An 11942-nucleotide genomic window follows, 5' to 3' on the forward strand; every position below is an offset into this window, starting at 1 on the left:
TGAGTCTTGGCTATAAGTCATGTAGACAATCCATGTGCTGTTTTGGACAACTCAGAAATTGGTCAGATGGTCTATATCATCACCACAGACATTCACACCGGAAGTCAGGAGAGCCATTGGATTGGCACAGCCATTTTCACTGCACCTAATGGTGATGTCGCTCTGTATTTAGAAACTGCATTTGTTGGGTGAACTCTGGAGTTAGAAAGTAGTTCTGTAACTCTTAGTGATTTACTTTTCTTCTTTTCATAGACACTGTTCCTCATTAACTGTCCGATGGCTAACACCCTGCAGTGCTTGCTGCTGACAAGTCTGAACACAGGCTTCATGTTATCCTTACTGAACCAAAGGTAAGTAAATAAGGATATCCTCATGTTAGACAGGGAAAAGGTATCTTCTTTGTTAAACAAAAGTGTCTTTGAAAAATTGTTACAGAAAACAGAAGAAAAATAAAGCCATATCAGAGAGTTACATTTCTTACGCGCTGGTCCAGAGGAAAATATATCTCAAATTCTGGGCCCCAACATGCAAGAATTTTCCCTATTTATATGATTTTACCTTCTTTGTCTCACAAATATGGAGTGTTTCAGTCCCCCTTTTGTAAGTTTTTAAAGAGCCCGTATGTACTGGGAACTTGAGACCTCAACCAGAGGCCTGGCCTGGCACCAGCACTGATAACCTTGTCTGGGGAAGATTTAATTTACAGGAGCCAAATAGCGGGGTTAAAATTTCAAACAGCAGTTTTCATACAAGATGGATGCTTCAAAATCAGTTATGTATTCTTGGGATATAGCCTTGTGTTAAGGAAAAAAACCATTGAAACCTGTAAAGAATTTTTTAATGAGTTTATTTGAGCCAAAACTGTCGACAATTGCTGGGAAGCAAAATCTCAATGGATTGAGATAATGCTCCGAAGAATGGCAGGTTACATTTCTCTATTTATACACCAAAAGCAAAGGAGGGACATAGGTGAGTTACATGAAATTCATTGGTGATGGAGTAAGGAGGCAGGAGAAAGCAAAGCGGTGGGAAACTCCTGGGATTGAATAAAAAGTAAAATGATGGATGTATACTCAGGTGAGTGGGGGAACAATTAACATGATAAAGAAGGAATTTGAGGCATCTGTCCTGGCGCCCACCACATTTGGTTGTTCCCCAGGGGCTCCAGAAAAAGGGAAGTAACAAGTTACCCAGACATCTCACAGATATGTTATCTTAGAGGCAAAAAGGCAAATGGGCTCAGTAGAAAGATCAAAGTTGATCTTTGTCTGGGAAAATATCTGGAACATGACTACCTACTATAACCTGTTCGATATTTAATTTTCAAACCATCTTTTGTGGTTATCTTAGGTCTCTGGGTTTGCAAGACTGCCTTGCAGGCCTTCACTGAGCTTGTCAGGTCAGCATGTGGCTTTTTTCTTTCACAAGTGTGTACATGATGGCGGTATGGTAGCTGTCAACACAGATCTGACAAACTGAGAACCCTACAGTACGAAGAATTTACTCATTTTTTCAAGGACAATCATGTCCACATCTTTTGAACATTGTCATAGCAATCCAATTCCCGAATTTCCCGGTGAATTTCTTGTGCCTACATTTCTTTCAGAAACAGTGGACCGAAACTCTCATGTGTGGCCTAGGGGGCAGGCGGGGGAGGGCTTATTTTCGGGGGCCGCCTCCTTGGTCACTCGGAAGGGAACCTGTAAGTATGTCTTCTCTGGGAGGATGTCTTATTGTCAGGCAAACACAGTACTTACTGGTCGCTGGGCCCTGAGGGCCACCTCTCTGCGGCATTCTCCGGGAAAGCCCGTCTCTCTGGCATCCGGTCTGGACCAGGGGAAGGTGGGGCTTCTGCAGCTACTGGGGAGCCCCATCCTCGTCCTCATTCACAGGGCCCTGCCCCCCACCACCGTTGCCATGACAACCAGCAGCAGTTCACCTGGCCCCTCCGCCTCCATGACTTCACCGCCTTCAGCACTAGGCCAGGCTCCGCCCCTTGTTCCAAAGAACCCCGCCCTCTCATTTATTGGACCAATGAGCGAGTGGCACTGACCTCACAGTTGCCCTCCTCCTCACGAGGCCCGGGAGGGGGTAGTGGGGGGGGAGGGGTGTAGGAGGAGGCCTTCTGCTCACAGGTTGCCTGCCACCCGGGGCCCAGGTCCACAAGCACACAAGAACGGGGAGGCCAGCCCCCCCTTGCGGACAGCCAAGGGCCTCCATGAGCCTCGGAGGCCCCCACCGCCCCCACCACGGGGCATCTCGCTACTGAATATCCTGCCAGCCCCAAGGCCCTGTCTGTGGGCTTTGACATCCGGGAGAGAGCTGCGTCAAGTCCGTCCAAATCCCTTTCCACTCTGGGGACACTGACCCGCCCAAACTTTGCTACCCTGTTTCCCAGAAAACAAGATATTGTCTTATATTAATTTTTGCTCCAAAAGATGCGCTCGGGAGCCATGAGTCGCCAGAACTTCGGACCGCCGACGCCCTCCCCTCGGGACGGGTCCCGGAGCCCACACCGCGCGCTGTCCTACGGGTCCCGGGGCAGGCCCAAGGGGAGCAGGCCCTCCCCGCAGCGCGGCGCGGCCGCGGCTTCCCCTAGGGCCGGTTCAGTATCCGTCCCCCCCCCCCCTTGGCGGTACCCCGACGCCCACGCCAGGTCCCCCGCGGGGTCCCAGCAGCAATTCGGCCACTCCCTGGGGCTGCAGGCCCACCCCCAGGGCTCTCCAAGGACGCCTACACCTTTCGGATCAGGGCGTGGTAGAGAAAAAATAACGTCTAATGAGTTGGAAAGTTATTTCAAACCAGCAAAGCTTGAAGACCCTTGGGCTGGCCTAGAACCAGTATCTGTAGTGGATAGAAGCCAACAATACAGCAATACTCAAACATTCACAGGCAAAAAAGGAAGATACTTTTGTTAACATTTCTGAAATTCAACTGGAAGCTCCATGTGTCAGGAACATCTTGCACAAAACTCACTTGTGCACTTAAATTGAACCCTGACATGGTGACTTTGACTGAATAATTAGTTGGTTGAGTGTTCTTGGAAGTTTTCATCATGTCAAATATTGCCGGCATTAGAAAGGAAATATGGTAGGATAAGTTGCAATCTTTAGCTCTCTGAAAGTGCCTACCACATTTTAGAAGATTTGCAGTTTCCAAGTACTTCACATTCTTGGTTATATAATGGACATTTGTCTTTTAATGTTTTTCCAGGGTTTACAATAATACATTTTGTCTTTCTACCTTAAAAAAAAAAAATAAAAAGATGCGCTCGGTCTTATGTTCTGGGGTTGTGGTATTTTTCCACGAAGAAGTAGACGGTACACATTTACTGTTAGGTGAAAATTAAGGAAATTTATTCCGTGTGTACATGCCGGTGGTACGGTAGGTGTCAACACAAATCTGACAAACTGAGAACCCTACAGTGTGAAGAATTTACTCATTTATTCAAGGACAATCATGTCCACATCTTTTGAACATTATCATCGCAATCCAATTCCTGAATTTCCTGGTGAATTTCTTGTGCCTTCATTTCTTTCAGAAACAGTGGACCGAAACTCTCATGTGTGGCCTAGGGGGCAGGCGGGGGAGGGCTTATTTTCGGGGGCCGCCTCCTTGGTCACTCGGAAGGGAACCTGTAAGTATGTCTTCTCTGGGAGGATGTCTTATTGTCAGGCAAACACAGTACTTACTGGTCGCTGGGCCCTGAGGGCCACCTCTCTGCGGCATTCTCCGGGAAAGCCCGTCTCTCTGGCATCCGGTCTGGACCAGGGGAAGGTGGGGCTTCTGCAGCTACTGGGGAGCCCCATCCTCGTCCTCATTCACAGGGCCCTGCCCCCCACCACCGTTGCCATGACAACCAGCAGCAGTTCACCTGGCCCCGCCCCCTCCATGACTTCACCGCCTTCAGCACTAGGCCAGGCTCCGCCCCTTGTTCCAAAGAACCCCGCCCTCTCGTTTATTGGACCAATGAGCGAGTGGCACTGACCTCACAGTTGTCCTCCTCCTCACGAGGCTCGGGAGGGGGTAGTGGGGGGGGAGGGGTGTAGGAGGAGGCCTTCTGCTCACAGGTTGCCTGCCACCCGGGGCCCAGGTCCACAAGCACACAAGAACGGGGAGGCCAGCCCCCCCTTGCGGACAGCCAAGGGCCTCCATGAGCCTCGGAGGCCCCCACCGCCCCCACCACGGGGCATCTCGCTACTGAATATCCTGCCAGCCCCAAGGCCCTGTCTGTGGGCTTTGACATCCGGGAGAGAGCTGCGTCAAGTCCGCCCAAATCACTTTCCACTCTGGGGGCACTGACCCGCCCAAACTTTGCTACCCTGTTTCCCAGAAAACAAGATATTGTCTTATATTAATTTTTGCTCCAAAAGATGCGCTCGGGAGACATGAGTCGCCAGAACTTCCGACCGCCGACGCCCTCCCCTCGGGACGGGTCCCGGAGCCCGCACCGCGCGCGCTGTCCTACGGGTCCCGGGGCAGGCCCAAGGGGAGCAGGCCCTCCCCGCAGCGCGGCGCGGCCGCGGCTTCCCCTGGGGCCGGTTCAGGTCTCCGTCACCCCCCCCCCCTTCCTTGGCGGTACCCCGGCGCCCACGCCAGGTCCCCCGCGGGGTCCCAGCAGCAATTCGGCCACTCCCCGGGGCTGCAGGCCCACCCCCAGGGTTCTCCAAGGACGCCTACACCTTTCGGATCAGGGCGTGGTAGAGAAAAAAGAACGTCTAATGAGTTGGAAAGTTATTTCAAACCAGCAAAGCTTGAAGACCCTTGGGCTGGCCTAGAACCAGTATCTGTAGTGGATATAAGCCAACAATACAGCAATACTCAAACATTCACAGGCAAAAAAGGAAGATACTTTTGTTAACATTTCTGAAATTCAACTGGAAGCTTCATGTGTCAGGAACATCTTGCCCAAAACTCACTTGTGCACTTAAATTGAACCCTGACATGGTGACTTTGACTGAATAATTAGTTGGTTGAGTGTTCTTGGAAGTTTTCATCATGTCAAATATTGCGGGCATTAGAAAGGAAATATGGTAGGATAAGTTGCAATCTTTAGCTCTCTGAAAGTGCCTACCACATTTTAGAAGATTTGCAGTTTCCAAGTACTTAACGTTCTTGGTTATATAATGGACACTTGTCTTTTAATGTTTTTCCAGTGTTTGAAATAATACATTTTGTCTTTCTACCTTAAAAAAATAAATAAATAAATAAAGATGCGCCCGGTCTTATGTTCAGGGGTTGTGGTATTTTTCCACGAAGAAGTAGACGGTACACATTTACTGTTAGGTGAAAATTAAGGAAATTTATTACGTGTGTACATGCCGGTGGTACGGTAGGTGTCAACACAAATCTGACAAACTGAGAACCCTACAGTGTGAAGAATTTACTCATTTATTCAAGGACAATCATGTCCACATCTTTTGAACATTATCATCGCAATCCAATTCCTGAATTTCCTGGTGAATTTCTTGTGCCTTCATTTCTTTCAGAAACAGTGGACCGAAACTCTCATGTGTGGCCTAGGGGGCAGGCGGGGGAGGGCTTATTTTCGGGGGCCGCCTCCTTGGTCACTCGGAAGGGAACCTGTAAGTATGTCTTCTCTGGGAGGATGTCTTATTGTCAGGCAAACACAGTACTTACTGGTCGCTGGGCCCTGAGGGCCACCTTTCTGCGGCATTCTCCGGGAAAGCCGTCTCTCTGGCATCCGGTCTGGACCAGGGGAAGGTGGGGCTTCTGCAGCTACTGGGGAGCCCCATCCTCGTCCTCATTCACAGGGCCCTGCCCCCCACCACCGTTGCCATGACAACCAGCAGCAGTTCACCTGGCCCCGCCCCCTCCATGACTTCACCGCCTTCAGCACTAGGCCAGGCTCCGCCCCTTGTTCCAAAGAACCCCGCCCTCTCGTTTATTGGACCAATGAGCGAGTGGCACTGACCTCACAGTTGTCCTCCTCCTCACGAGGCTCGGGAGGGGGTAGTGGGGGGGGAGGGGTGTAGGAGGAGGCCTTCTGCTCACAGGTTGCCTGCCACCCGGGGCCCAGGTCCACAAGCACACAAGAACGGGGAGGCCAGCCCCCCCTTGCGGACAGCCAAGGGCCTCCATGAGCCTCGGAGGCCCCCACCGCCCCCACCACGGGGCATCTCGCTACTGAATATCCTGCCAGCCCCAAGGCCCTGTCTGTGGGCTTTGACATCCGGGAGAGAGCTGCGTCAAGTCCGCCCAAATCACTTTCCACTCTGGGGGCACTGACCCGCCCAAACTTTGCTACCCTGTTTCCCAGAAAACAAGATATTGTCTTATATTAATTTTTGCTCCAAAAGATGCGCTCGGGAGACATGAGTCGCCAGAACTTCCGACCGCCGACGCCCTCCCCTCGGGACCGGTCCCGGAGCCCGCACCGCGCGCGCTGTCCTACGGGTCCCGGGGCAGGCCCAAGGGGAGCAGGCCCTCCCCGCAGCGCGGCGCGGCCGCGGCTTCACCTGGGGCCGGTTCAGGTCTCCGTCACCCCCCCCCCCTTCCTTGGCGGTACCCCGGCGCCCACGCCAGGTCCCCCGCGGGGTCCCAGCAGCAATTCGGCCACTCCCCGGGGCTGCAGGCCCACCCCCAGGGTTCTCCAAGGACGCCTACACCTTTCGGATCAGGGCGTGGTAGAGAAAAAAGAACGTCTAATGAGTTGGAAAGTTATTTCAAACCAGCAAAGCTTGAAGACCCTTGGGCTGGCCTAGAACCAGTATCTGTAGTGGATATAAGCCAACAATACAGCAATACTCAAACATTCACAGGCAAAAAAGGAAGATACTTTTGTTAACATTTCTGAAATTCAACTGGAAGCTTCATGTGTCAGGAACATCTTGCCCAAAACTCACTTGTGCACTTAAATTGAACCCTGACATGGTGACTTTGACTGAATAATTAGTTGGTTGAGTGTTCTTGGAAGTTTTCATCATGTCAAATATTGCGGGCATTAGAAAGGAAATATGGTAGGATAAGTTGCAATCTTTAGCTCTCTGAAAGTGCCTACCACATTTTAGAAGATTTGCAGTTTCCAAGTACTTCACATTCTTGGTTATATAATGGACATTTGTCTTTTAATGTTTTTCCAGGGTTTACAATAATACATTTTGTCTTTCTACCTTAAAAAAAAAAAATAAAAAGATGCGCTCGGTCTTATGTTCTGGGGTTGTGGTATTTTTCCACGAAGAAGTAGACGGTACACATTTACTGTTAGGTGAAAATTAAGGAAATTTATTCCGTGTGTACATGCCGGTGGTACGGTAGGTGTCAACACAAATCTGACAAACTGAGAACCCTACAGTGTGAAGAATTTACTCATTTATTCAAGGACAATCATGTCCACATCTTTTGAACATTATCATCGCAATCCAATTCCTGAATTTCCTGGTGAATTTCTTGTGCCTTCATTTCTTTCAGAAACAGTGGACCGAAACTCTCATGTGTGGCCTAGGGGGCAGGCGGGGGAGGGCTTATTTTCGGGGGCCGCCTCCTTGGTCACTCGGAAGGGAACCTGTAAGTATGTCTTCTCTGGGAGGATGTCTTATTGTCAGGCAAACACAGTACTTACTGGTCGCTGGGCCCTGAGGGCCACCTCTCTGCGGCATTCTCCGGGAAAGCCCGTCTCTCTGGCATCCGGTCTGGACCAGGGGAAGGTGGGGCTTCTGCAGCTACTGGGGAGCCCCATCCTCGTCCTCATTCACAGGGCCCTGCCCCCCACCACCGTTGCCATGACAACCAGCAGCAGTTCACCTGGCCCCGCCCCCTCCATGACTTCACCGCCTTCAGCACTAGGCCAGGCTCCGCCCCTTGTTCCAAAGAACCCCGCCCTCTCGTTTATTGGACCAATGAGCGAGTGGCACTGACCTCACAGTTGTCCTCCTCCTCACGAGGCTCGGGAGGGGGTAGTGGGGGGGGAGGGGTGTAGGAGGAGGCCTTCTGCTCACAGGTTGCCTGCCACCCGGGGCCCAGGTCCACAAGCACACAAGAACGGGGAGGCCAGCCCCCCCTTGCGGACAGCCAAGGGCCTCCATGAGCCTCGGAGGCCCCCACCGCCCCCACCACGGGGCATCTCGCTACTGAATATCCTGCCAGCCCCAAGGCCCTGTCTGTGGGCTTTGACATCCGGGAGAGAGCTGCGTCAAGTCCGCCCAAATCACTTTCCACTCTGGGGGCACTGACCCGCCCAAACTTTGCTACCCTGTTTCCCAGAAAACAAGATATTGTCTTATATTAATTTTTGCTCCAAAAGATGCGCTCGGGAGACATGAGTCGCCAGAACTTCCGACCGCCGACGCCCTCCCCTCGGGACGGGTCCCGGAGCCCGCACCGCGCGCGCTGTCCTACGGGTCCCGGGGCAGGCCCAAGGGGAGCAGGCCCTCCCCGCAGCGCGGCGCGGCCGCGGCTTCCCCTGGGGCCGGTTCAGGTCTCCGTCACCCCCCCCCCCTTCCTTGGCGGTACCCCGGCGCCCACGCCAGGTCCCCCGCGGGGTCCCAGCAGCAATTCGGCCACTCCCCGGGGCTGCAGGCCCACCCCCAGGGTTCTCCAAGGACGCCTACACCTTTCGGATCAGGGCGTGGTAGAGAAAAAAGAACGTCTAATGAGTTGGAAAGTTATTTCAAACCAGCAAAGCTTGAAGACCCTTGGGCTGGCCTAGAACCAGTATCTGTAGTGGATATAAGCCAACAATACAGCAATACTCAAACATTCACAGGCAAAAAAGGAAGATACTTTTGTTAACATTTCTGAAATTCAACTGGAAGCTTCATGTGTCAGGAACATCTTGCCCAAAACTCACTTGTGCACTTAAATTGAACCCTGACATGGTGACTTTGACTGAATAATTAGTTGGTTGAGTGTTCTTGGAAGTTTTCATCATGTCAAATATTGCGGGCATTAGAAAGGAAATATGGTAGGATAAGTTGCAATCTTTAGCTCTCTGAAAGTGCCTACCACATTTTAGAAGATTTGCAGTTTCCAAGTACTTAACGTTCTTGGTTATATAATGGACACTTGTCTTTTAATGTTTTTCCAGTGTTTGAAATAATACATTTTGTCTTTCTACCTTAAAAAAATAAATAAATAAATAAAGATGCGCCCGGTCTTATGTTCAGGGGTTGTGGTATTTTTCCACGAAGAAGTAGACGGTACACATTTACTGTTAGGTGAAAATTAAGGAAATTTATTACGTGTGTACATGCCGGTGGTACGGTAGGTGTCAACACAAATCTGACAAACTGAGAACCCTACAGTGTGAAGAATTTACTCATTTATTCAAGGACAATCATGTCCACATCTTTTGAACATTATCATCGCAATCCAATTCCTGAATTTCCTGGTGAATTTCTTGTGCCTTCATTTCTTTCAGAAACAGTGGACCGAAACTCTCATGTGTGGCCTAGGGGGCAGGCGGGGGAGGGCTTATTTTCGGGGGCCGCCTCCTTGGTCACTCGGAAGGGAACCTGTAAGTATGTCTTCTCTGGGAGGATGTCTTATTGTCAGGCAAACACAGTACTTACTGGTCGCTGGGCCCTGAGGGCCACCTCTCTGCGGCATTCTCCGGGAAAGCCGTCTCTCTGGCATCCGGTCTGGACCAGGGGAAGGTGGGGCTTCTGCAGCTACTGGGGAGCCCCATCCTCGTCCTCATTCACAGGGCCCTGCCCCCCACCACCGTTGCCATGACAACCAGCAGCAGTTCACCTGGCCCCGCCCCCTCCATGACTTCACCGCCTTCAGCACTAGGCCAGGCTCCGCCCCTTGTTCCAAAGAACCCCGCCCTCTCGTTTATTGGACCAATGAGCGAGTGGCACTGACCTCACAGTTGTCCTCCTCCTCACGAGGCTCGGGAGGGGGTAGTGGGGGGGGAGGGGTGTAGGAGGAGGCCTTCTGCTCACAGGTTGCCTGCCACCCGGGGCCCAGGTCCACAAGCACACAAGAACGGGGAGGCCAGCCCCCCCTTGCGGACAGCCAAGGGCCTCCATGAGCCTCGGAGGCCCCCACCGCCCCCACCACGGGGCATCTCGCTACTGAATATCCTGCCAGCCCCAAGGCCCTGTCTGTGGGCTTTGACATCCGGGAGAGAGCTGCGTCAAGTCCGCCCAAATCACTTTCCACTCTGGGGGCACTGACCCGCCCAAACTTTGCTACCCTGTTTCCCAGAAAACAAGATATTGTCTTATATTAATTTTTGCTCCAAAAGATGCGCTCGGGAGACATGAGTCGCCAGAACTTCCGACCGCCGACGCCCTCCCCTCGGGACCGGTCCCGGAGCCCGCACCGCGCGCGCTGTCCTACGGGTCCCGGGGCAGGCCCAAGGGGAGCAGGCCCTCCCCGCAGCGCGGCGCGGCCGCGGCTTCACCTGGGGCCGGTTCAGGTCTCCGTCACCCCCCCCCCTTCCTTGGCGGTACCCCGGCGCCCACGCCAGGTCCCCCGCGGGGTCCCAGCAGCAATTCGGCCACTCCCCGGGGCTGCAGGCCCACCCCCAGGGTTCTCCAAGGACGCCTACACCTTTCGGATCAGGGCGTGGTAGAGAAAAAAGAACGTCTAATGAGTTGGAAAGTTATTTCAAACCAGCAAAGCTTGAAGACCCTTGGGCTGGCCTAGAACCAGTATCTGTAGTGGATATAAGCCAACAATACAGCAATACTCAAACATTCACAGGCAAAAAAGGAAGATACTTTTGTTAACATTTCTGAAATTCAACTGGAAGCTTCATGTGTCAGGAACATCTTGCCCAAAACTCACTTGTGCACTTAAATTGAACCCTGACATGGTGACTTTGACTGAATAATTAGTTGGTTGAGTGTTCTTGGAAGTTTTCATCATGTCAAATATTGCGGGCATTAGAAAGGAAATATGGTAGGATAAGTTGCAATCTTTAGCTCTCTGAAAGTGCCTACCACATTTTAGAAGATTTGCAGTTTCCAAGTACTTAACGTTCTTGGTTATATAATGGACACTTGTCTTTTAATGTTTTTCCAGTGTTTGAAATAATACATTTTGTCTTTCTACCTTAAAAAAATAAATAAATAAATAAAGATGCGCCCGGTCTTATGTTCAGGGGTTGTGGTATTTTTCCACGAAGAAGTAGACGGTACACATTTACTGTTAGGTGAAAATTAAGGAAATTTATTACGTGTGTACATGCCGGTGGTACGGTAGGTGTCAACACAAATCTGACAAACTGAGAACCCTACAGTGTGAAGAATTTACTCATTTATTCAAGGACAATCATGTCCACATCTTTTGAACATTATCATCGCAATCCAATTCCTGAATTTCCTGGTGAATTTCTTGTGCCTTCATTTCTTTCAGAAACAGTGGACCGAAACTCTCATGTGTGGCCTAGGGGGCAGGCGGGGGAGGGCTTATTTTCGGGGGCCGCCTCCTTGGTCACTCGGAAGGGAACCTGTAAGTATGTCTTCTCTGGGAGGATGTCTTATTGTCAGGCAAACACAGTACTTACTGGTCGCTGGGCCCTGAGGGCCACCTCTCTGCGGCATTCTCCGGGAAAGCCGTCTCTCTGGCATCCGGTCTGGACCAGGGGAAGGTGGGGCTTCTGCAGCTACTGGGGAGCCCCATCCTCGTCCTCATTCACAGGGCCCTGCCCCCCACCACCGTTGCCATGACAACCAGCAGCAGTTCACCTGGCCCCGCCCCCTCCATGACTTCACCGCCTTCAGCACTAGGCCAGGCTCCGCCCCTTGTTCCAAAGAACCCCGCCCTCTCGTTTATTGGACCAATGAGCGAGTGGCACTGACCTCACAGTTGTCCTCCTCCTCACGAGGCTCGGGAGGGGGTAGTGGGGGGGGAGGGGTGTAGGAGGAGGCCTTCTGCTCACAGGTTGCCTGCCACCCGGGGCCCAGGTCCACAAGCACACAAGAACGGGGAGGCCAGCCCCCCCTTGCGGACAGCCAAGGGCCTCCATGAGC

The sequence above is a fragment of the Pipistrellus hanaki genome (assembly GCF_964339955.1).
Source record: "Pipistrellus hanaki genome assembly, contig: scaffold_46, whole genome shotgun sequence".
NCBI classification, from domain to species: Eukaryota; Metazoa; Chordata; class Mammalia; order Chiroptera; family Vespertilionidae; genus Pipistrellus; species Pipistrellus hanaki.